A 23821-nucleotide genomic window follows, 5' to 3' on the forward strand; every position below is an offset into this window, starting at 1 on the left:
GATATCTAGAATCTAATCTTGTTTCATTCATGAAATCAATATCTATTTAGATATTAGCTATAGGATTTAAAAATATTCCTTGTGATTTTCTCCGTTTTTCTCTAAGTTTCTTTCTTTCTTTCCTGGTTGTGTTTTGGTCTCTAACTTTCATGTTAAATGCTTGCCTCCAAGTCTGGTGATTCTGGGGTATCCATTTATATTTGAGTTAGATGCTAAAAATCTGATTGCATGTGAGTAGAGCTGATACACTAGTGGCCCTCACAGAAAGGTTATTGGGTTGGAACCTTTTGGGTATGTTCACAATGAATATCTCATCTCAAAATGTCTCATCTCTTGCCTTCATTTCCTGAGAAGAACTCTTATTTCCCTTTAACATGGTTTTTGAAAATAACCGTTGACATCTATAAATATTTTATTGCTGTTGTTGTTTAAATGTTATTACCATATTTGAAACTAGCAGGTCTTTACAAGTTGAGTTTTGAAATCTGGATGGAAAACGTCCCAAATGGAAAACTGGGAGAGGAAATTTATAACTTGTCAAAACCTTCATGACAGAAACTTTTAACAAAAAAATGCTGTTCCTAAGGTGGTAACAGCTGGATTCCCACGTGAGATAACTGGTTGGCTTTGCTTTTCATGGTTTTCTCATTTGATTCATGGGAGCTAATATGAAGCAATACTGATGAGATTCTTAAAATAGCTGAAATGTAGGGACCTCCATGGGGCAGGGCCATGTAACTCGTGTAACTCATTTAATTGCACATACCAGTTCTTTCCTAGTGTCTTGTGTGTTGGGTGTTGTTGGCAGGAGAAAAGACAGATTAAAAAAAAAACATCCAGTATCTTTTTCAGACTCTGCAGACCCTGGACATCAAGACCACTCAGAGTTCTAATTTCGGTAATTTATTAAATGGAACTGCTCTTATGACCTCAAACAGAGAATGCGCTGATAGAAAAAAAAAACAAATGAACAGTGCATTCACTTCTCACCCCTCACAGCTAGCCTGAGATTGATATCTACCATTTCTGTCTTCACTAAGGTATCAGGTAATGAGAGCTGGTAAAGGATTTGGTGATGTTGGAATAAAAGCCTTCTATAATACTGAGAACTGTCAGAATGTGAAAAAAATTGACCGTGGAACATTGTTGCCAGCAAGAACTTTTTTTGTGGGATGTGGTCAGCCAGTGTATATTGACTCATATGAACACAGTGAAACATTACACTGTTGGTCTCCAATAAGGTGATACATCAAGTCAGAGATAGATGAAGTTATTTGTACCATTTCCAATGCCAGTGAAACAGAGACGGTGCCTACGGCCATTACTTCAGAGCTGTAAACCATGTGCCTTTCCCTCCAATGGAATATACTGTAAATTGGTCAAGGATTCAAGAAAACCAGCTGAAAAATTTATTCCTAAGTCATTGTTGCACACACACACACACACACACACACACACTCTTACATATTAACAGAGAAGAAACTCAAGGAATAAATACCACAGGACTTTACAAGATGCTATTAAAATGATTCTCTACAGTAGGATCTATGTCAGAGCTCCTTGCCTGAGCTGCTTTCCTTGAGACTTTATTTTATGGTTTTTAGATTACTAACTGAAGAAATTGTCTAAGCGTTAGGTTGAGAAGGGAGAGGAGAATGGGCAGCTGCTTCTAGGTGAAAACTAATTTAAAAAAGAAAAGAAAGCCTTGGGATTGATAATTTAAGGAACTGGAAAACTGGGAACTCATTTGAAACAATTTGATTTTTGTGTGGCTTTTCAAGAACATGAGTATCAGTAATTGACACACTTTATCTACAGAAACCCATAAAACCAATGTTTATTTCTTGAAAGCTATCCACTGTGTTGCATCAGCACTAATTTTTGTAGTTAGGAGACCTCTGTTTTCTTTCTGGACTTATGCCTGAAGTTCTAAGGCTTTTAAATTTCATAATCAATAACCATAAGATAACTGCAGCGGGAAAATATTTGCATGAATAGAGGGAGCAGACATATGGTCACCAACTATTTTTTTTTCATAGTAGAGGCTTTAAACAAAACAAAATCTACTATTTTACTATTTTTTTATTCCTTAAAAAAAGAGGCAATAAAATTATTTCAAAAATAAGACGACAGTCTCAAAAATAAAAGGCAGTCTTTTACTTTAAATAGCTTAAAATAGGTTATTTGTATGTATATTCTTCATGCACAGTGTTTATATTTCTGATCTTGGAACATGCTAGTGAATATTTTGCGTGAGGCAGCGATGGTTATTGGAAGAAGTCGGTGGGCCATGGATGCAGACATTGCCTGAAATGTCGAAAATGTTTCCCTGAAAGTCGTCTATTTTTTTCCTGGTATAACTAAGCACTAAAGAAAAGCTTAGAAATTACTTTGTTAAATTGTTTGTTTTACAGTTAAGGAGTGAAGACTTTGACTTGGCTAGGATAACTCAGTTTACCAGAGACTGGATGGGGTTTTGGCCAGCTCTCCCATTGACGGTACTTTAAGATGTTGCCTATCACAACTCCTTTTGCCTGAGATACTAACATTTGGGCACAGCTGTACAGGATGTGTAGGCTCTTCAGGGAGAGATCCTTTAAGTTGAAAGAATTCATTATCAAGAAGTATTTATTGGGTACCTACTCATAGCAAGCCCCAATAGGTGAGGAGACGCTTTACTCAAGTTGTATATAATGTGATCTGGAAGACAGGTTAAGTACATGAAAATAAACCTAACAATGTGTGATGACATAGCATTGAACATGTCATGGGCTGGCACAGACAGCGAGTATCAGTGGGGCCGGGGGAGAGTGTATAGCTGCATATTTCCAAGAAACACAGGAAGCAGGGCTGACCCCTGTAATTTGGCTTTTGGGCCCAGAATTCACATCTGACTGTCTGAGAACCAAGACCACTGAGCCTGTTAGAACTCTCAAAAAGTTTGGATGGCTTCATCTTCCATGATTTCAATTCTTACAAGATGAAGAACTCAGGAATGGGGGCAGAAGGATGAGCAGCGAAACATATAACACCTTTTTTTTTTCATTCTCATTAAATGCTGCAACCTTCACTATTAAATACGCTCTTGACCTTGTGGGACACACTCTAGAAGCACATTTCTCATTTGCTAGCCTCTCTCTGGGCCTTCTGCGACATACTGTCGCTCAGACAAGTACTGTTCTTAATGGGTTTATGGGAAAGGCTTGGCCTGCCTTTCCATCTGCACCTTCTGCTGGCTCCTTCTGAAAAGCGCTAGCTTGCCATACGACATTCCCTTGAATTATTTAGATTGGTAAATCTTTCTGCATCTCACATCTTTAGTCCATCTGTTAGCCGGAGCTTTGCCTTTATAGGAAGTGTCCTTTATGCATGCTGGCATCTGTCAGCAGTACACTTTCCTCTTTTATTCATGATCATCTATGGGAGAGGGTGCAAGCTGCAGAAGCACCGCATGCCTGGTATGCATTTCATTTTAATGGAAGATTACATGACTGGGGTGCTGGTTTATTACCTTGCTCCACATGCATCCATTCATCACCTGGCAGCCCCTCACCCTGCCTGTTAGGAGCCGCTGGCCCCCTGGCAGCCTCTTGGTCCTAGCTTTTTGCAGAAAGTGGTCTTGATGGGAGACAGCAAACTGCTCCTTTAAAAAAAGGTGAAAGATCATGAGAAAAGAAAAAACATATAATGGAGAATCAAGGCCAGAAAAAAGGGAAAAGGTCTTGACCTTATGCTGATACCCAGATGCAGACATGGAATTACTTATACAAAGCACTGGCTCCATTAAGGAAAATATTAGTGTGAATACCATATCATAGCTGAGTATGTTCTTTCTGAAAATCGTCATCTAAACTTATACTTTTTTTTTTCTGTTTTCACATACAGGATGATAGAATCTTAAAACAGGCTTCTCATTCAATTTTCCTTTTATTACTGGAGTAGACTTTATAATAATTTAACTTATAATTTAAATGTTCTTTGGTAACAAAATGTTATTTTAATGTCGATCTAAAAATAATCAATAACCTAAATAAGGTTATCAGATGTCCTGGTTGCAAGCAACATTCATTACTTGTGCCTCTTTTAAATCAATTAATACCTGACAATTTTTTTTTTGAGACGGATTTTTGCTCTTGTTACCCAGGCTGGAGTGCAATGGTGCAATCTCGGCTCACCGCAACCTCCGCCTCCTGGGTTCAGGCAATTCTCCTGCCTCAGCCTCCTGAGTAGCTGGGATTACAGGCACGCGCCACCATGTCCAGCTAATTTTTTGTATTTTAGTAGAGACGGGGTTTCACCATGTTGACCAGGATGGTCTTGATCTCTTGACCTCGTGATCCACCTGCCTCGGCCTCCCAAAGTGCTGGGATTACAGGCGTGAGCCACCGCGCCCGGCCTAATACCTGACAATTTTTGTATCACTTGCTTTCACTCACAAAAAGTGTACTGGTTTGGATCATATACCAAAGTCACCCTACTACTAAACCATGGGAATGACCACTCTGTGTAGGATCATTGCCAATACAATTTCAGTGTCCATGTTTCTGATTGTGTCTACTCTCTCATTGGTGCCATGTCAGGCTACTTAACTGCGCAAATAATGAGTACAGGTGCCCAGTGAGGGAGGGACCAATATCTAGATTTGCAAAATGTTTTCTCCATTGATTTAGGATCTTTTTCAGCAGAGCATTAGTTCATTGATTTAATGAAGATTTAATGAGTGCCTACTATGTATCACATTCTTTCAGACACTGGGGATAAAACGTGAGCAAAAGTCTTTGCTCCTGTGGGACTTAACATTCATTGAAAATGGCTAAAATTATATTCTGAGTAAGAGCCAGTTATGGTTTAATACATAAATTAAATTCATAAAGGATATACAGTGTGTTCTAGGCCAGGGAGAATGCAAATTTTGTTAAGTAGTACAGATAAGCAGAGCAAGGAGGATAACAGATCGGAGAGACAAAGAGACCCTAGCACTAGTTTAGAGGCCCTGGAGACATACAAACTCTTATTGTATATGACCATATCCCTTCTCTTTATGCCACTGCATTTGGTATATTCTAAAAATAACAGAGAAGGATGAAAGCTTAGGTCCTGACATTTGTTATGGGGACCCACAGAAAAATGGGAGAGTGAAAATAAGCCACACAGACTACTCCAGTAAGCACAAGTGAGAATTCTCAAATATTTTATTGGAAGGGAACATTGAGGAAAAATCAAATCTAGACTTCTGTGAGATAATTAAGTGAGAACCTGGCATACTGAGATTTGAAATTACAGGTCACTGATATGTTTTCAATTTTATCTTCCAACTCTTCCATTGAATTTTCTATTTTTACTACTATATTTTTAATTTTCCGAAGCTCTTTCTTGTTCTGTGACTTTTCATTTTTAAAATATCCTACTCAAAGTTTATTAGTATAATATAGTCACATCTCACTCTGAAGGTATTAACTACAATGGGATTTTGAAAGCTTTCTTCTCTTTGAAATTGTCTTTGTTTCCTGTTCTTTTTCATACTTGTGAATTTTCCTACCTGTCTTTAATGTTAGACCCTTTTTACAAAATAGGGTGATCTTTGACAGTCCATTTATGAGGGAGTTATTAAAAGACCCACTAGAAGCCTCTGCATGCTTGGAAAGGGTTTGGTGATGACTGGCATTCACTGTATGGCGATGAGGCAGGGACCACATACTTTCCTTGCAAGTTCTCCCAAATTTTGGTTTCTGTAAGTCTTTTCTCTTTGAAGGTCGCATTCCTGAGGGTGCTAGCCTCTAACTCTCTACATTATAAAGGGAAAATGGATGGGAAGACTGGAGAGTCTTTTAGTTGGGAGTGAATATTTTTACTTAACCTCCTTCCCCCTTAGGCACCGGATCTTCAGTATGCCTGGCATTCCTTTGCCTGGAACCCCTCCGATTCATTTTCCTGAGAGAGTAAAACGGCTTATCCCTGTTAGGATGGAGAGAAAGTAATCAGCTAGATGAGAAGAGTGAAAAAGGGCCTTGGGGTATGAAGTGAACTTCAAATACACTTTCAGGCAGTCTTCCCATTTCAGTCCCTTTATATCTCTACCCTCAGAGGTAGGGGTTGCCTCCAATTTCCAAGGCTTTTGAGACTTCTGAAGCTTGAATTGAGTGGCTTATTTTTGGCCACTCAACTGAAGGCTTAAGTTGAGATACTTTTGCTCTGCTAAGTGAGTCTCAAGTGGTTTATCTGCTTTTTCTTTTCAAAAATGTTGTCTTTTATCTAGTACCATGTTCTCTGTTCTTCTGAGTTTATTGATTTACATATTATTAAAAATTATTCCACATAATAAGAGTAGACTTTCAGGAGGGGGCAGAGATAAAAGTTTATGATCCATTTTCCAGCTTTAACTGGGGATCCCTTCCTTTCTTTCCCAGGCCAGATTTCTGATTACTCTTGCAAGTCTCCATATAAAATGTTATCAAGCTTTCTTGCTGTGCTTAATGCCTTTTCATAACAAAATCCATTGCTTTCTGGCTTGTTTCAGCTCCAATTATTACAATAAATATAAAATATAGGATCCATGGAAGAAAGGATTATTTTATGTTGCCACATAATAAAGTAGCAATAAAGAAATGATGTATTATATTGCCTTGGTACTTAAGATAGTAATGATCTATATAGGATTTCAGCCTCAACAAGTCAGAAGGTTTGCAAGAAATCATTGATAACAAAAGACTGTTGCTCCTTATTTTTTCTACTAAGTGAGACCTCGTCAAACAAAATTAGTCCAACTTTCTTGACAGGTATAATATAGATAAGAGCCCCAACTCTCTCTTATTCTAAAAACACTCATTCCATTTGAGCTAGATGACTATGTTGTGGAGAGCTCTTAATCTACTGGAAAATACAATCTAAGAATGTCCTCTCAGCCCTGGGCATCAAAGCTAGCTTCATGGATTTCCAGCCTGGACAATTCCCCAGTGTCCCACGCTCGGAAGGACCCAGACCTCTGTTTAGTTTTCTGCTGCTGGTACTATCTTGAAATTCTTAATAATTTTTTAATAAGAATTACCCCATGTTTTCATTTTGCATTGAGTCCTGCAAATAATGTAGTTTCAGTCCTATTTGACATATTGTACAAATACCTTGCAACTGAGAGGTGTCCCATTAAAAAGAAAACAGTTGGGAATACTCGTAGAAGCAATCAAAGCTGAAAGACTATAAATAACAGGGCAACAAAAGATACAGTACAGTTTGGATTCACAGTTGCAAACACATGTATTCAGCTTCCAGGCAGGCAATTTAAACGTAGGAAAGGATTGATATAATAGGGCAAGGTTAGCTGTGGGCAAACAGCAAGACCATGTCCTTTCTAAAGATATTCAAATTAAATTTCATGAACACTGGGTTTTACTGAACAGAATATGCAGGTGGGTGTACAAGTGGGTCACCAATTTTCAACCCATGAATTGACAAAATCTAGGAGGCAATTGCAAATACGTACTTCTTGCCCAAAACACCTGGTCATTTTGAACAGTTTGTTCAGAGCCAAGTGCTCTCAGTCAAACCAGTGTGTCAGGTCAGTTCATATTGGTTTTAAATTCTTCTCTCATTGCCTTTCAAACATGTAAATGCATATTTTATACCTAGGACATCTACTTGGCACTAGATTTTGTGTTGGATCCTCCTGTTTTCCTTTACTTTGAGTGGCCTCACCCTTGTTATTTATGCTGTATTTAATATTTACTGTAATATGATTCGATAATTGTGGGGAAAGCATCATTCCCTGAGCAGATGGCCTGAACATTTAGGGTGAGCCCTGTAGCACAATGAATGAAGACACTAAGGACCTGGCAGAAATGGAACAGAGGTGGGGTGTGTGTGTGTGTGTGTGTGTGTGTGTGTGTGTGTATGCACTTTTCCCCAACTGGCAAAAGGTGGTCCAATCCTGACTCTTACCGCAGGAACTCCTGAGGGACTAGACAGTTAAAACTCCAGTGGCTGAACTCTTTTACCTTTAGTTTCTGGGTGTAAGCCAGGCTGCACACTAACAGATGGAGGTACATTAGTCAGTATACCACTCCTTCCTCAATATGCAGTTGATTTGTTAGTTTCCTCTCAGCATGTCTAAATACATACGTATCTAAGAATTAAAATATCTAATCCTGATTTTGGTCTCTTAAAATAAACAAACACACAAAAACTTAAGTCCTTATGGCCTTCTTGGCAACGTGGCATTGAATGCATACATATAGAAGCTGTATAAGGTATAGGCAAAAAAATGAAAGCTGTAGAGTCAAGCTCTGATTCTATATGTGTTATATAGACTTACATAAATCACTTAACATTGAGCCTCCTTTTCTGAGCTATGAAATGGGATCTTAATGATAACTACCTTTCTGGGTTGTTGCAAGAATCCGAGATATAGGTCTCTGTCACCCAGAAGTTTTAGGGTCTTTATAGCTCAGAAGCCTACTCCTAGAACACAGATTGGCAAACCATTTTAGGTGTGAAGCCCAACAATGACTCTTCTCTGATGGGATAAGGAGAGTATCTCTCATCAGGCAGGTGGGCAAAGCTACTTCTCACCAGAGAAATCACTCTTGTATAAGAAAGTGTAACTTTCCTAAAATAGAACAACTTTCGAGGAAGGGGAACACTAGCTACTTTGGATGGGAACCAAAGATAAAGAAGGAAACTGAACTTCATAATCTTTAGGCTTGTGGGTTCTCTAAAGGCCAAAGAGTTAGGCTTTAGAGATACAAGTCATCTCAGTAGACACAGAATTACTGAAGCAACACAAACCGGCAATAAGAAACGAATATACACTGGCTTCATCAATTTTTACTCTCCTAAAAATTATCAGTGGATAACTCATAACATCTAAAACATATTCAGTACTTACTATATGTCAGGCACTGAATTAAGTAGAATATTTTATATTCATTATCATTTTATCTGCCTGATAATACTTGGGGGTTATTAGTATTATCATTTTATAGAAAAAAAATTGAGGTTAATAAAGGCTAAGTGTCTTTCCTAAGGTCATCAACTAATAATTTACCTGGCTTCACTGTTCCATACCTGACTTATCCCAACTATGAGGTCGTAGCCTTCTTGAAGGCAGAGATTGTATCTTAGCCTCCTGTATTCCAACTTAGTTCTCATTGTGGTTCCTGAATTCAACTTAAAATGTAAAAAAAAAAAAAAAAAAAATGAAGCCCACCTGAAGGCATGATGTTAGCCAATGACAAAATAATTTTATATGCATTAATTAAATCTACACCCATCTGTTCAAAATTCTACTAATTAAATAAGGAAAGAGGCATCTGAATTCCCTTGACAGTCACCTCCACTCTATTTTCTTCTGTCTTGCAGCTATGGCCAGAGGAACACCTCATCTATGAAGCTGGGTTCACTTTCTTCTCGTTGGCTGTTCTTCTTTTATTATTTATTTATTTTCAAATGATTTAATCAGAGGAAGTCGATTTCATGCAGGAGATCTGTCATGCAGAAGCCAAATGCTTTTGATATTTCATTAGATGCTGATGGTTTTAGATTTAAAGTTGACACCGAAGTCTAATTAAACATTATGCCAGTGCACATATTCTGCAAATCAAGACACAACACGTTACAGAGCCCAGTCTGAGCTAAGTTAAAAAGGAAGCTGTCAACATGCAGAGGACCCTGTTTAGTGCCTTAAATACATATTTTGAATTTAAAATGCAAATAGGTTGAAGCCTCGTTTCCTTTCAAGTTGGAAAGGAAAATTAGGTGAGGTGGAGAGTTGTGGTTTATTTATTTATTTATTTATTTATTTTTATTTTTTATTTTTTATTAATCACTGAGTTTTGACTCTACTTGCAACCACAGTATATTGCGGCAGTGTTAGAAATGGCGAGAAGAACTAATATATGGCTAACAATTCACTTTTGGCTCTTCACTAGCTGAATGAAAAGTAGGAAACAAACCAATTCCATCAATGTTGACAAGTCAACACATGTATTGAAAAAGAAAAAAACTTTTTAGATTAAAACAGGCAGGACCCCTGGCACTCTTTAGATCTGCACAGCTGTGGGAACATTTCTGTACCTGACTTCATCAAATTGGGGTAGGCGGAGCATTGGGAAAAGCCAGAGAGGCTGTGAAATCCTAGGTGATGGACTCCAGGGGTGCTGAGCTCAGAACAGAGCTGAGAATATTAACTGTGACTAACTGTGACAAACTGTGTTTTAGCAAAGCTGCAAGTAGGGTGGACCACAGGAAAAAGTGACGTAAGAGGTGGAGAAATGTGGGATATTCTGCTCTGCTTTCCTGGATCTCACCCCCATCCCAGCTCCCCCTGCTATCAATTATGTTTGGATGGGACAGAAGCCAAATAAGAGGTTGAAATGAGATTCCATCCTGCTCCACCTGGGTGTAGTTGCTTCTCTGCATTGCTATTTCTCAATCCCTTCCTACTGTTCTTTCGAATGTGATTTGTTTTCATCCAGTAAATACCAAGTGTTTGCTATATTCATGCTCTGGGTAAACAAGCATAAATAAAAAGTCTCTGTTCTGAAAGAGCTTGCATTTGAGAAGGAAAAGATACAGGCATATACCTTAATGGCTGCCCCTCCAAATGATACATGCTTCAGTGGAGAGTGACACAAAGCGTTATCCACTAGGATGAAGACAAAAAGTATGAGGGGGGCAGGTTATCTGAGGGAGGCAGGTTAGGAAGGACCGACCTGTGAAGGCCTCACAAAGACAAAATATTTGAGTTGGACCTTTAAATGAAAGTGAGATTTTCATTTGTTGGACCCCGAAGAGAGGTGAAATATAAACTGGAGTACATTGAAAACATTGTTATAAAGTAAAATCATTAGAAGAATTTAAAAGGGTGACATAAAAGACACATATTCATTCCACTCAACCCAAAGAAGTACACCATGATCACTTTCTTTTCTGGGTTGCTTGGATAATAGCTGACTCTAAGCCATTTTTGATGGTTTTTCAAAGGGCTCCAATGGCAGTATTGACTACTTTGAATATTCGATGACTTTGGTCTTAATAAATAAAACAGGGTTGGGATGAAGGAATCTGATTGAACAACTAATGCAGAAAATTGGATATAGTTGGTTTTATAAAACCTTGTCACTGGATCATTCAAATTGTTTAAATCTTATAGCTTCCTCAGAAAGAACTCCACAAGCTTTGGTCAAAGCTCCATTTCAATAGTCAACCCAATTTATTTTGTTTTCATTAAATTCAGTTCCCACCATATGTGCAATAAGCTGTTAAATAGATGGAGAGAAAAACACGTTTGTGCACACACTCGCCCACGCGCTCGGTTCTCTGCTCTTAAGGAAGTTAACATTTTGATGGAGAAAAGAATTTGTGTATAGAAAAAAAATATAGAGCAATAATACATTATATAATAAAACACTAGATTAAATACAGTGTGGTGCCAAAATCTGTAGCAAAAGACAAGGTCTGTGGGTGGCAGAGATGGAAGCAATCAAAACTAGAAAAGCTTGATTGAAATTGGCTAAATAATTTTTTAAATGTATGAACACTACCATCTTGAAGAAGATTTAATAATTTTATCATGGTATATGGTTTGAGATCCAAAAGCAAAGTGACATGGATTTATCAGAAGTTGCAATTTTGCAAAACTTGTCAGTTTACTTTTTTTTTGAGGTTCTTATCTTTGAAAAGTATCGTTAACATATTGAACTATTTAATGTTTTTAAAATTATGCCTGGAAGATTGTGATTTTTAAATTTACCTTGATTTGAAGGATGAATTAAATATAATCTACTAAACAACATAATTGTAGAAAAATTGATTGAATGCCATTTAATGGATTTTGCTAACAATAATAATTAAATGGTAATTGCTTAATAATGTCAAATTATTTTCTGCTGTATATAATTATTAAATACCTACAAAGAGCAATTGAATAGTTTATTGTTTTTTGGCAACTATAATATTGAATAGATTATTTAATAGCACATAATTGTGTTCTATTCAATGAGAAGATGATAACTGATTGAAAAGTAATACTTGGATTTAGTCTTCACACTCAGTAATACTACGTGGAATAAAAAATCCATATTAAATCAAGAAAAGCAATAAATCATATATTTATGCTTATACATCAATAGATTATATTAAAATTATTTTTTTATTTCAAAAATATGCTAGAATCCAAGTTTGTATCTTTAAACATGTTTCTTTAAAAAAATGTTAAAAGATATTACATAAACCCAGCTTTACCCCTTTCTGTGCAGTAAAGCTGGTGCCTTCCCCATTATATAAGGATGCAGAAAAGAAGATGATGTAATGTAAGGCAACATCCTATGTAAGTCTTTGGAAGGCTTCTAAGTGATAGGGCCCATAATCAATAATCAATGACAAAGCAAGATGGGTTAAGACAATCTCCTTAAATGTTCTTTGTCAAAAGTGGTATTTCCATGGGTAAATTCTCTCTTTTTCCGTGCTTTCTTCACTAACAGTCCTGGCTTTGGTAACAGCAATATTTACAGAATTATGAACACTACAGTTGAAATGGCTCTTAAAATTCATCCAGTTGCTTCATCTTCCAGTGTAGGAATGTGCCTCCCGTTGGTATTGGCGATGCCCTGCAAGGAGACTCACGCATCTGTGCATCTGTGTGGAGTGAGAAGCCTCAGGCTGAAGTGAGTGTTTCATGCACTACCACCATAACAAGAATTACCACAGAATCTTCCCTAGTCAGAAGCAGCAAATACTGCATCCCACATAATAACTGACAAATACGTCCTAGAGGAGAGGGTAGATAAATGGGGGCCGGGCACGGTGACTTATGCCTGAAATCCCAGCACTTGGGGGGCTGAGGCAGATGGATCACCTGAGGTTGGGAGTTGGAGACCAGCCCGACCAACACGGAGAAAACCCATCTCTACTAACATTACAAAATTAGCTGGGCATGCTGGCTCATGTCGTAATCCCAGCTACTCAGGAGGCTGAAGCAGGAGAATCACTTGAACCCAGGAGGTAGAGGTTGTAGTGACCCGAGATCGTGCCACTGCACTCCTTCCTGGGCAACAAGAGCGAAACACCATCTCAGAAAAAAAGAAAAGAAAAATGGGTGGCGATAGAAGCAGGAAGTTTCAGAAATGGAATACTGGAAAATAAAAATTCCATACTAATGGAGCACATTCTAATCACATGATGAGAATTAACTCTCTCTGGGTATACATAGGTAGATATATGAATAGATGAGAGATAGAGGTAGGGACTGAATGTTTGGGTCCCCCAAAGTTTATCCTTTGGAGTCCTACTTTCCAATGTGATGATGGGAGCCTTTGGTAGGTGATTAGGTTTATAAGATATCATGGGGTGGAGCCCTCGTGATTAGTGCTCTTATAAGAAGAGGGAATAATCAGTGCTCTCTTTCCCTCTGCCATGTGAAGATACGAGAAGAAGAGGGCCATCTGAAAATCTGGAAGAATGTCTTCATCAGATACCAGATCTGTCAACGCCTTGAACTTGGACTTCTCAGCCTTCATAACTGTAAGAAATAAGTGTTCGTTGCTTAAGCCACTAAGTCTATGGTATTTTTGTTATAGCAGCCCAAGCTGACAAAAATAGATAGGATATGACATGATGGGTGGATGAATGGATGGGTGGATCAATGGATCAATCACTATTCCCTAGGATTACTTTATTGGTCTTATGACAAAACACCCTCTCTACCTATGCTCACTGTCACTGTGGTTGCTAAACACAGGTTTAAAAAAATTCCCATCTTATAGGCCTAGAATAAATAAATTTTGCTGTTGGACTCCTAATAGCTAAAATTAACATTCTTACTATAAGATTGTTTTCGCCAGGTGTGGTGGCTCACACCTGTAATCCTAGCACTTTGGGAGGCCAAGGTGGGTGGATCACCTGAGGTCAGGAGCTCAAAACCAGCCTGGCCATCATGGTGAAACCCCATCTTTAAAAAAAAAAAAAAAAAAAAAAAAAAAAAAAAAAAAAAGATTAATTGTTTTCTTGGTAAGATATTCCAATAAAAATGATCTTTCCTAACTAATGCTTCTCCACCAGTTCTGCTCCCCCTGGGTGCAGATTATTAAAAGATTATTAACAACTCTTATCTGGCTTCTTAGAACTGTGTTTTGGGGTACAGTAAGTGAGGCTGTAAAAGGAGCTGCAGCAAATTTACAGCAGAGGGAGAATCAATACATAATATTCTGGAACTTGATTTTTTTTAACTTAAAATGCAGCTTGGGGCTGGGCGCGGTGGCTCAAGCCTGTAATCCCAGCACTTTGGGAGGCCGGGGCCGGTGGATCATGAGGTCGAGAGATCGAGACCATCCTGGTCAACATGGTGAAACCCCGTCTCTACTAAAAATACAAAAAATTAGCTGGGCATGGTGGCGCATGCCTGTAATCCCAGCTACTCAGGAGGCTGAGGCAGGAGAATTGCCTGAGCCCAGGAGGCGGAGGTTGCGGTGAGCCGAGATCGCGCCATTGCACTCCAGCCTGGGTAACAAGAGCGAAACTCCATCTCAAAAAAAAAAAAAAAAAAAAAAAATGTAGCTTGGGTATATTTTTATGTGAGGGCATATAAATCTACTTACCATTTCATTCTTTTTTATGGTTATATAGTATTCTGTTCTATACTGGTGACATTATTTATTTAACTAATCTGTACATGATGGATGCTTACTCTGTTTTCAGCCTTTCATCATATTGGCCCGTTGAATTTTAAAATCAGTTCAGAACATGGATTAGGAGTAAGCTGGTGCAGAGATTATTCATTAAATAATAGGCCAAACCTATGTGACAATAGACACAAGTCTGAAAAGAACAGCATCGTTGTTCTTTGTTTTGCATTTAATTAAGACAGCAACACAGCTGACTCAATGTATTGCAACATTTAAGGCTGATGTTAAGGGAAGTTAAAAAATTGGAGTTCTAGACCAGCCTGACCAACATGGTAAAGCCCTGTCTCTACTAAAAATACAAAAATTTGCCTGATGTGGTGGCAGGCACCTGGAATCCCAGTTACTCAGGAGGCTGAGGCAGGAAAATGGCTAGAACCCAGGAGGTGGAGGTTGTGGTGAGGCAAGATTGTGCCGTTGCACTCAGCCTGGGGGATAGAGTGAGACTCTGTCTCAAAAAAAAAAATTGTGTTTCTATTATTTATGAACACTGTGATGGTTACTTTGTGATGGTGGTCAGTCTCTGCCTCTTTGCCCCCTTCTGGAAGGTGATGATAAATAATATCATGTCACAAACATGCGTATGTGAAGTATTGCCCAGTTTGCCATCATAATGAATCATTTATATTGAAGATAATAATTAGGATGAACCTTAATACACAAAATGGACACTGGCATTGGTACTATTCTCAGCATGCACCATTACACAGGGGATGAAATTTAAAACTCACTTCTTATCCCTTGGCTCTACACTTTGAAATTAAGTCCCCATGCCTCGTTCCTTTTTAAAATCATTTTTGGAATCTGACTTTTATTTATTTCATTATTTGCTACATTATTTTAATACTCACCATGGGCCAAGCACTGTGCCAAGAGTAGAAACACAAAGAGGGCTATGCACCAAAGTAGTGCCTCCACATCACTTAAACACAGTATTTAAAAAGGGCATGCTGTTCTTTTCCTTGCCTTCGTGCCCAGTTGAATCTGGATGCTTTCAGATTGTCCCACTTCACACTTTCCGGTTATGTGCTGATCTCCTGGGCTCCAGTTTCAAGATATGGCCGGTAGATGAGTGCGGCTGCAGCTTAGGGAAAGCAGACACCACAGTGAGATGGAGAGGACGTCCGCGAATGAATCTCAACTTTCTTCTATAAGTGCAAAGGGTTTTAACAAGGCAGTGATAAAACCAGTGACTTAGCAAGAGAATGGGCAATAGGGTAGACCAAAGAAAGAATTTTATTAAAGAGTGAAAAATACATGAAGGAGGTCAGGAAATAAGAAGAGTGAGAAAGGGGCAGACATTGTAGAGGTGTCACAGAATAAGAATCAGGAATACAGGGAGCAGCTGAGTACAGGAGGGAGGGCAAAGGGCACACTGATTTTTTCAAAAGCCTTCTTTTTTTGCCTCTGGTGGGGAGAGAGTGTTCTTTATCTGCAATTGTGTCACTCTTACCAGAGAGCCTGGTGCTATGTGTGTCCCTGTAAAACCCCCCAGCTTCCATTAAACAAAGTGCTCTTCTTAAATGCCTTCCTTGTAAGACCTGGCTGCCCTACCCCAAGCCATTAGTGGGAACAGAACGTTAATAAGGAGGGACTGTGGTATCTCTAAGAGAGGTTGACCTCCTTCAGCGGAAGCAGGGCACCCATTATAGTGTAATGATAAATCACAAGCTTTTCCCTTCCATTATTTTCCCAGAAGACTCTTCTCTGAATGCATAAACATACTAGAGGGAGGAAGAAAAAAATTCAAGCAACAGATGAATAGAAAGGTAAAAAAGAAAGAGAGGGACAGATAGACAATCATCAGACTCCCAGAGGGTTCTTAAAAAATAAATCCACCATACGCATCCACATATTTGCATATAGTGAAACTTTAACATAACCTCATAAGGAAAAGTCTCCATTTAAAAAATGTCCAAATGAAGTATAAGATACAAGGGCTTCAATCTGAGAACTATAAAGACAAATAACATCTCTAGGAATGCTTCCCTGTATTTAATATTATGATGCTTTTCTTTTTACTGCTGCAAATTCAAAGACAAACTAAACCAAGGGGCAAGGGATTGTATAAATTGTCAATACATTTATAAGTGAGATTATTACTTACTTTGCTTCATCAGGCTTTCAGCTATATCGGTGATTTCCTTGTGTTTAACCGAAATAGGCTTTCTGGGAAAAAGATTTGCTGGATCATTTTATCTTGACACATAGATTAAGAACCAATATGATGAAGGTGTTGACCATCTTGCTGGCTATTCACTGATGTCTAGAAGACACCTCATTAACCGTTACCAAAGATCAGCTCTTATATCAACCACAGTATTGTGGCTATCTGAAGTCTTTTGCCTCTAGCATCTAGGATATACCAGCCAAATATAAAAATGACGTTTAGAGCCCTTGGAAGATGTCTTCTTTAGTGGCAACAGGATTGATGTGAAAGCATGCTGGGAATGACTAAGGCAGGTGCCAACACAGTTGATTTGAGCATCGTGTTGTAGCTTGTCTATGTAGACCAGTGAGCTTATTGTGAGGGTGTGGATTAGCTGGACTGCCTCCATCCAGCTCAGGACATTGGGGTGCATCTTTGACTTTGACTTCTACTCTTCCTTAGACACCAGGAGCTTTTGGTTTAGACTAAATCTCTCCAAATTTGAAACCTTGTCTTCTGTCAACGACCTTTGTTATGGCATTCCTCAAGTTTGTCAACTTATTTCTTTTCCTTTCCAGCTATACCTGATATAAATCTTGTAATCCAGATCTGATCCAGTGGAAATGGGTTTTGGTGTGGCAACTAAATAAAGCCAGCTTCAATCTGCTTTCTAAGGGATGCATTTGGATAAATGAAGGACTGTCAGACAGTAAGGGTACTGGGATAAAAGGAATTCTGGCTGTTCCTAGCTCTTTTTATCTTTGGATGCCCCTTTCTCTATTAATCTTGTAGTAGACATTTGCATATATGGTATTTGCATCCTTTACCACTCTTGTCCCATCTAACAAGCTTGTATTTGATTTGGAGATCCAGATCCATACAGTTCTGCAGAGGCTGACTGGACCACCGGCTATGCAAATAAACTACAGGACATAAGCCAGTCAATACATTCCACAAGTCTTGATTCCTCACATCCTGGCCTGAGTATTACTCTTAGAATTAGAGTTGTGACTTAAGCTTGTCCAATCAGAATGAATGTCAATACTTGCTCTAGGGATGGTGGGTCAGAGATATCGTCTCTCTTCTAAGGCAGGGGTGAGCTGTTGGAATTGTAGCAGCTACCTTGGAGCCATGAAGGCAGGTTTAGAATGCAGCCCCACAGCAGGTAAAGTAAAGCAGAAAAAAAAAAAAAATAGGAAGTAAATGAGCCTTAGGACAACACTGGGACTCTGTATCAAGCTCTCTTGCAGCTAGACCTATTTGCAGAAATTTCATTTGTATAAGGCATTTTATTAAGTTTGAGTCAGGATTCCTCTTATGTACAATCAAATGTGCTGTTAAGTAATTTGCTTGTGAAGGGCAGCGCTGGCTTCAATATGGGTTTTGGTCAAGATCTTTTATAAACCTGGTGTATAATTTGTCAATAGTAAATGCATTTCCAACATGTTTTACCTTCAAGCAAAAGGAACTGACATGGTGAAATGTGGAGTCCCAAATTATTGGCCAATTTCTTTTTTTCTATCGGGCATCTAGCTAACTTTAAAATTCTTTCTCTAATATATTGGATGTGTCTTATTTCCATGGCATCAAACTTTCACAGTTTCATCCAAAGATTGTTTCCCATGTCCTCCCTTCCACTCTCTTTTCTTTGTGATTGCTTTTTGTTTTTCTTTTTGTTCCATAGGTCTTTTTATGACAGTTACAGACATACCTGCTTCATTTTAGTAAGAATTGCATTTAGCATCACTTGCGTGGCAAAGGACCAAATCATCTTTGGCCTGAGCTGAGAAATATGTCTTCCCAGACTACTGATTTATGTCTCAAATTTTTCAAATGTTTTCTAATAGTGCTTTCCATCAATAGCAACTTTATATGGATAAAGTAGTCATTGCTTTCTAATAACCCAGACTACTTTTCCTTAGCTTTGCTGTTAACATTTACTTATTTATTTTTTGACTATACATCCGGTCAGTAAGTCAGTCATTTTTGAACCATCATGATTTTCATTCCTTTTCTGATTTATTAGCAGACTACTCTCTCTCTAGTATGCCTTTCTTTCTTAATATATCTGTGAAAGACTCTTTGACCCCAGCTGTCCTGAATGTTTTACTGTGCTTGCACCCAAGGCTTTCGCGATGGGTGCAGTTTTATGAATCTCAAGATGCGCTTTGCTTTTAAAAGCTGCCCTTTCAGTTCATTTAAATAAAACGTCTCCAGCTGTGTTTATACTACAAAACCATTTGTAACCATCTCCTCCACTTTGGCCCCAAACATTTTTTATCTGCAGTCCCTTAGATTGCAGCCGCAATAGCTAATGTTTTTGTGCTTTGTTGTGAATCTGTAAAAGCACTGTTTTCAAGAATTATCAATCACCACTACCATTTCTGGGTTTGCCCTTGGAACCTGAGACCTGAGACGAAAACACTAGCCTTACAAGCAGTATCTCAGCCCAGAGACCCAGACAGTGTCTCCCACCACCAATTTTCAGAAGCTCATGATATCCAGAGAGTAGCTCACTTAGTCTACACGGGATGGGGAGGCTGGCATTACCAAAGGCCTTTATGACCAGTGGAAGTCCTTCTGGCTAATTATACGGCAAGAGATTTATCCTACATGAGCTAAAAAGAAAAGATAATCTTGCTGATTTTTTAAAATTATATTTTCACCCTGGCAATGGCACAAAATAACAAAACCCCTTCAGAGATAAATTGCTAACCCCTTATTTTATCTTTTCCCCATAATCTTGTGGTATCTCCCATTTTTTTTTATTCTGATGCCATTTGAGTATTGCTTCAATTTCAAAAGCAGATCTAGAATACTCATTTGAATACCCTCCATTCCCCTACAACTTTGGTCCCATACAAACATAATTTGTATGGCATTGCTGTGGCTGGGTTGGATTTCACTTTGCAGTAAGAAATGTTGCCAGTTCTGGTAATTATTCTCTGACTGTGATAGAGCATTAACATGTTATTACAGGTAGCTCTATACTATAGGTTACCAAATATCAATAAGGAGCATTAGTCAGACTTAGTCAAGGAGACAGAGAGAATTGAGAGTATGCACTTTAGTGCCCAGTAATGCAAGGTTTCCTACCCTGGGTAGCCCAAACTAGAAAATAATAATAATAATAGGTTGATTCTAAGCCAAGTCCTTAAGAGGAACTGGAAAATCAAGCTGAGAAGACAAAAAACACTAACAACAAGTTCGGAAAGAGAAAAGATTTTACTTTGGAAATGGAGCCAAAAATAAACCAAGCAAAATGAGGGTAAAGGAGGTGTTAATGGATCATAAAGAATGGGATTGCCCTTAGGGCAATAAGTGGAATCAAATATGTGATACTAAAAATGGTAACATTAAATAAATCTTATAAAGTTAAAATATTATGATTACTGAGTAATAGAAAAGAATGGCTTACAAATGCCTTGTTTAAAGTACAGGCTGACCTCCTTATTGGCGGGGTCTGCATTTGTGGATTCAACAACAAACTGCCGGTCAAAAATACTGAAAAAAATAATTGCATCTGTACTGAACATGTACAATTTTTTTCTTGTTATTATTCCCTAAACAGTACTGTATAACGAATGTTTACTTAACATTCTCATTATATTATTATTTGTAATGTAGAGATTATTTAAAGTATATCAGAGGATGAACATATATTAAATGCAAATGCTACACCATTTTATATCAGAGATTTGAGTATCCATGGATTTTGGTATCCGTGGAAGGTCCTGGAACCAATTCCCCACAAATATCCAGGGATGACAGGAGTTTGGGCATTGAGATGCTTCAATTCGTTTTACAGAAATCTAGATGTAGCCATTGTTCTGGGTGATGGTTTATCTGGGGGCTGACATTATTTAAATTACTATTTTTTATTAAAATATTTCCTGAAATACAGAGTAGCCTTTTTGGTTCAGTGTTCTAATTTCTTGTAAAAGTAACAGAGCATGTGCTACCTGTGCAGCAGATTTTAGAGGCAGATGTACCTCCATAGCAGTTATTGATTATATTAGGCAACGTTTAACTTTTCCATGACAAGGTCAGAAGAATAGCATAATTGTGTTTTAATTTTATCATTCATCCGTAATTATATGTTGATTTTGCAAAGTTTCCCTTAACCGTAACTACGATTTCATGCCCATTTGTGTTTTAAGAGCATGATCATTAGTGCCTGCAGTTCTGAAATGACTCAGTGTTCGCTGTAACATGTGGTGTCTTCTCTTTTCTTCATTAATAGATCTTGATGTTCTCAGATAAATTGGAGAGAATCCAGCAAGTCTATTCATAGTTAACAGATAAAAAATAAATAAGTTGGTGGGGTGTGGTGGCTCACGCCTATAATCCCTACACTTTGGGAGGCTGAGGCGAGTGGATAACTTGAGGTCAGAAGTTTGAGACCAACCTGGCCAACATGGTGAAACCCCGTCTCTACTAAAAAGTACAAAAATTAGCTGGGTGTAGTGGTGTATACCTGTAGTTCCAGCTATTCAGGAGGCAGAGGCAGGAGAATCACTTGAACCCTGGAGGTAGAGGTTACAGTGAGCTGAGATTGTGCCACTGCACTCCAGCTTGGGCAACAGAGCTAGACTCTTTCTCAAAATAAATAAATAAGTTATTATCTTTTTTACTCTACTTTAGTTAGAAAGTTCCAATTGAAGTTAACAGTGAGTTGCTTATATTTTAGAGCTCATGGGAATTTCATAAATAAAAATTTAATATTTAAGAAAATTATAATTTAAAATCAAGTGATATACTTAGTGAAATATGATATCGTGGGTTGGATTCTGGAAAAAGAAAAGCACATTAGTGAAGAAACCGGTAAAATGAACGAAGTCTATAATTTAGATACTAACAACGTGCCCATGTTCATTTCCTAGTTTGAGATGTTAAGGGGGAATTGAGAAAAGTGTATGTAGAAACTCTTCAAAAAATCTTTAAAAGTTTTCTGTGAATATAAAATTATTCAAAAACAAAAAGTTTATTTCAAAAGTCAGGCAGTCAGTGCACACCAGGGGCTAGATTGCGGTGCCGACCATCACTGTGTTTTCTTCTTCCTTGGCAGTGTTCTCCTGTGTTTAAATGGTTGAGTTTGTTTCTCTCGTTTTCCAAAGGCAGAAATTAGTGATTGAAAAAGTAGACAGTTCTGTGTATATCAATAACATACGCATTGGAGATACTTCTATTAAAACAAAGAAAAAACAAAACAACAAACAAAAGCAGCAACAGACTAGAAAAGAAAATGCTAGCTTCCCTGCCTCCTTTCTATTTAAACCAAGTTCTCTAAAACTACAAAGGCTTTGGCTTTTGAGTGGGGTGAGAATTCATACAAACAGTTTGTCAGGATCTCCTTGGCACTTGACCCAGAACACTTGACAGGTTTTTCTCTACGTGGCAGCTGCAGAGGCTATCTGGGCACTAGGCTGTACACCCAGTTCTCTGGACAGCTGCAGGTCACTCCGTAAGAACAAGCCTCAGTAGGGTTCTGATTTGATCCCCGCCTAAAGACTTGAATAATGGTGGTTGCTCAATAAATATTGTTGAATGCATAAATCAGATCAAGCAGTGAGTCGGTAGTGGTAACAGACACAAAGAGCTGTGCTGCCCTGGTCTGCAGATGCTCCTTTCCTGACCCAGGCCTAATTCTCAAGCAATGTCTAATGCCCTCAGTGCTACAACCCACTGTTGGTATGTACTAGGAACTAAATTTGCTTTGCCCTTAAACTGCCCATGGCAAATCTTCTGGGAGGGAATGATCGTACTCTGGAATTAGAATGGAATTTTTTTGTAATTTTTCAACGAGCTTTATGCTTGTCTTCAGTTGGAGAAGGCCGGTTGACTGTTGGAAGTTTGATTTGGCGTGAACAACAGAATTCTATGCATACGTGCATGTGATGAAGGGTAGTGACAACCTACATCACTCCAGGAGGAAATTCTTTTGGAACTTACAACTGTGAAACAGTGTGTGGGCCTGTCCTCTGACATCTTTGCAGTTAAAAAAGCTACTGAAACAATTTATAATCATTTCTGGCACTGCCATTAGTTTCTCAACAGCTTGTATTTTGAAGTTACTTTTCTTTTAAGTGACCAATGGCAGAATCTCTGATTCTTTATGCAAGGACAAAGAGAAAAGAATCAAATGACTTAGTATATAGAATGAATTTCAGATTCCCAGTTGAAGCAATCACAGTTGGCCATTTGCTAAGTATCCACACGTTTCCTCTTGGCCTTTGTAGGTGATAGTTATTGCTATATTATGTTTAATAACAAGAAAAAGGGGTTTCAAAGTTTTGTCATTCATGATGGGTCTATTACCTACCCACAAATGATGAAGGGTATCTACTGCTTGGAAAGATTTCAAAGGTATAGAACTCCCCTCTCCAGTAATCTAATTCCATAATTAGAAACTCATTCCTTTTGGCCTAAAGCATTCTAATCTGTTAAAATGCAATTGCCCCTGAAAGAAGTATCACATTAAACTTTAGAAGCCATTAGTGTGGATCAGTTTAACAGACCTTTCTTGGAGAGTTTGGGGAGAAGAGAAAAAGATCTAGAGAAAGAAAAGGCAAGGAAGTAGACTCTCCTAAATGCGTTTTACATGTTTTCATATCTAATCTTTACATGATCTTGTCTTCCATTTTCACATGGGGAAATGAAAACTCACCAACATTAGGCAAATTGCTGAAGAACATCCAACTGGTTAACGGAAGGACCTGGGGTTTCAATTTGGTGCATTTGACTTCTAAACCCAGGTCCTTCCTGTTAGAGGAAGTTTAGAACAGAGTTGCAAGTCAGGGTAGGGAATGAAGAGTTGTTCTAAGAACACAATGGGGGAGGGACAGGTAGAAAAAAAGGAGTGGTCATTTGTAAACTGCGTGGTTGCCAAATCCCAAAACATGAGGTTTCATTTAACAAAATCTTTTCTTTATTTTTTTAAGGATTTTTGTCAAACCTTTATGAAGGCAGATTAATGTAGTGGTTTAGTTCAGGAGCTCTGGTG

General features: G+C 38.2%; 1 long non-coding RNA gene across 4 annotated transcripts in view; it reads left to right on the forward strand.

Annotated features, from left to right (window-relative positions):
* LOC141582265 (uncharacterized) overlaps positions 1-23821 on the forward strand; it is a 329329-nt gene that overhangs the window by 145183 nt on the left and 160325 nt on the right. For all 4 annotated transcript variants that reach the window (XR_012515088.1, XR_012515087.1, XR_012515089.1 and 1 more), the window contains exons 2-3: positions 12564-12656; positions 13413-13512. This is a non-coding gene — a long non-coding RNA (uncharacterized LOC141582265). The remainder of the gene's footprint in view (positions 1-12563; positions 12657-13412; positions 13513-23821) is intronic.

The sequence above is a fragment of the Saimiri boliviensis genome, chromosome 19 (assembly GCF_048565385.1).
Source record: "Saimiri boliviensis isolate mSaiBol1 chromosome 19, mSaiBol1.pri, whole genome shotgun sequence".
NCBI classification, from domain to species: domain Eukaryota; kingdom Metazoa; phylum Chordata; class Mammalia; order Primates; family Cebidae; genus Saimiri; species Saimiri boliviensis.